The sequence below is a fragment of the Antechinus flavipes genome, chromosome 6 (assembly GCF_016432865.1).
Source record: "Antechinus flavipes isolate AdamAnt ecotype Samford, QLD, Australia chromosome 6, AdamAnt_v2, whole genome shotgun sequence".
Lineage (NCBI taxonomy): Eukaryota > Metazoa > Chordata > Mammalia > Dasyuromorphia > Dasyuridae > Antechinus > Antechinus flavipes.
In genome coordinates, this window is record NC_067403.1 from 246,075,101 (window position 1) to 246,078,475 (window position 3,375).

Sequence of the window (3,375 nt, forward strand, 5' to 3'; positions counted from 1 at the left end):
TTCTATACTTGAGATGATATAATTTTTTTGGAGGGGGTGCAAAAAGGCATCATGAATGGGAAAAAATTAAGAAGCCCTAGTCAGCTGACTGTGGTGTGACTGAAAGGCCTGCTCTGCTAATTCTGAGGGAAAATTTCTATTCATTAAACCATGCAACTCTTCCAGGTAGATGATTTTTATTTAACCGATTAGCACTGCTAATTAAGGGCAGGTAGGTAGCACTAGGGCATAATGCCAGGCCCTGGAGACAGAAAAACTCATCATCTTACAGTTCAAATCTGGCCTCAGACACACTAGCTGTGTGACTTTGGGCAAGTCACTTAACCCTGTTTGCCTTAGTTTTATTGTCTGTAAAAATGTACAAGAGAATGATATGTCAAATTATTCCAGTATCTGTTAGGAAAACCCTAGTTGAGGGTAGGATAGCTCTCAAATCACTGAAATAACTGAACAAAAAAATGCCAATCAGAGGCTGAAGTCAATTAATTCTCCTTGAGAAGGAATGACAATTCCTGTTGGTCCCCTCTTCAATCCTAGAGTATAAATACTGAGATAGATATATACTATATATATATATATCCCTTATCACTTTCCTGACCTCTAGTGCTTTGCCTATTAAACATCTCCTAACAGGTAGTCCATAGGTTCAACATGTTCAAAACAGAACCCATGATCCTCTCCTTCAAAACTCCTTTTTTTTTTTTTTAAATTTCTAGTACCTCCGTATCTACTATACAACTATACTTTCAGAAATTAAGACTGACACCAAAACTATTTGGTATTGGCTAATAAATAGATGAATTGATCAGTGGAATAAGTTAGGTTCACAAGACAAAATAGTCAACTATAACAATCTAGTGTTTGATAAACCCAAAGAGCCTAACTTTTGGGATATTAATTCATTATTTGACAAAAACTGTTGGAAAAACTGAAAATTAGAATGGCAGAAATTAGGCATAGACCCGCACTTAACACTGTATACTAAGATAAGATCAAAATGGGTCCATGATTTAGGCATAAAGAATGAGATCATAAATAAATTAAAGGAACATAGGATAGTTTACCTCTCAGATTTGTGGAGGAGGAAGAAATTTGTAACCAAAGATGAACTAGAGATCATTATTGATCACAAAATAGAAAATTTTGATTATATCAAATTAAAAAGTCTTTGTACAAGAAATTGACTGAATACTTTTATTTTTATTTCCTCTCTCTCATTCCTCACATTCAATTAGTTGCTGTCTTGTCACATTTTATCCTCACAATAAGTTTTTTTCTTTATCCTATTGTCTTCATTCATCCATTCAGTTGTTAGATGTTGTTTTTCTGACTTCCACATCCCTCAAGTATTCTTCCCCTCTCCATTCTAAAGGCCCTCAGACTTATAGGCCCTCTTTGCCTCTTACTTGGACTATTACATGTTTTGTAGTTAGGATTGCCTACATCTAGAATTTCTCAACTCTAATCCACATGATGTCAAAGAGATATTTCCAAATCCCAGTTGCAACTACATCATTCCCTTCCTCAAAAATCTTCAGTTTCTCGCTATCATCACTAGAATAAAACAAAAATTCCTTAAACTGACATTTACTAGATTCCACAATCTAGATTCATTGTAAGTTTTAAACATTATCTAAATGAGGACAGCTAGATGGTGCAATGGATAGAACACAGCCCTAGAATCAGAAGAATCTGACTTTGAATCCAGCCTCACACACTTAGTATTTAGTAGTTGTGGCACCCTGAATTTGGGGTTCACATAATCCCAAATGTCTCATCCTTCCAAAAACTCTAAATTTATTCTCATCATTCCAGTCAAATTGTGCCACTTGCTTTTGCCTTTTCACGCCATTCCTGTGTCCTTTTTCTCTCCCTTTCCACAGTTTTTCTCCAAACTAAGAATATATAGCCCTCTTATGTCTACTTTTTGCAGTTCTAGTTCCTTCAAGATCATTTCAAGTGGTGGATTCTAGAGAAAGCCTATCCTTATTCTCTTTGCACCCTCTTCTTTTTATTGGAACTCACTGCCTAGAAATTACATTGGGTTTATTTTTATCTTATTTTATGTACATATCCTTATCTCCAAAATAATTAATAGACTTAATGTAAGCAATTGCTTCATTTTTTCACTCCAACTTTCATTTTTATTATATTTTTTTCATTTAAAAAAGGATACTGAATAAATATTATAAATAGGAAAACAATTAAAGATCTGCAGAATAGTGGCTGATGGGGTAAGACATTCTTTTTTGTTTCTATAAAATCCAGTGCAATGTTTGAATTTGTCATTTCTTTCTTCAGCTCATTTTATATATGAGCAACTGATACAAACAGTGTCAAGTGACTTGCCCAGAATCACATAGTTAATAAGCATCTAAGGCTAAATTTAAACTCAAGATGAGTCTTCCTGTCTCCAGTACCAGTGTTCTATCCACTGTTCTATGTAGCTGCCCCTGAAATTAAATGTGTAGGAGGCCAAATATATTTGGTGGCAAAAGGCAGATGGAGCAGGATGAATTCTGTAAAGGTGTCATTAAAATTTCTGTAACAAATTATAATACTAAGCACTTAGACATAAATTTATAAAGACTATCTTATTTGATACTCATAACAGCTGTGGGCAGGAAGAACCATGATTATCCCCATTCTACAGTTGAGGAAACTGAGGAAGTGAGAGTTTAAGCAATTTTTCCAGAGTCAGCAGCTTCTAAATATTTGAGTCTAGTTTTGGACTCAAGTCTTTTTTACTCAAGGTAAAGGATTCTTTTTCCTGAGCCATCTAGATACGTTTAATTGAGTTAATTTGTTGACTTGGCAGGGGCTTAATACTCCTGTCAATCTTCCATCTGGCAATGGGGACTTAAAAATCAAAATTCATTTCCTAGTAGAATATCCATAAATATTATATCAGATTACATTTTTTAAAAAAAATCTACTAAACATCAATGAAAAAGAACAGATATGTGAGTAATTATTCCTGAAAACCAGCAACTAAACTTAGTTAACTGTGCATACCCTTTGATCCAACAGTGTTTCTATTGGGCTTACACCCCAAAGAGATACAAAAGAAGGGAAAGGGACCTGTATGTGCCAAAATGTTTGTGGCAGCCCTGTTTGTAATGGCTAGAAACTGGAAAATGAATGGAGGCCATCAATTGAAGAATGGTTGAGTAAATTGTGGTATATGAATGTTATGGAATATTATTGTTCTGTAAAAAAAATGACTGGCAGGATGAATACAGAGAGGCCTGGAGGGACTTACATGAACTGATGCTAAGTGAAAGGAGCAGAACCAGAAGATCATTATATACCTCAGCAACGATACTGTTTGAGGATATATTCGGATGGAAGTGGATCTCTTCGATAAAGAGATCT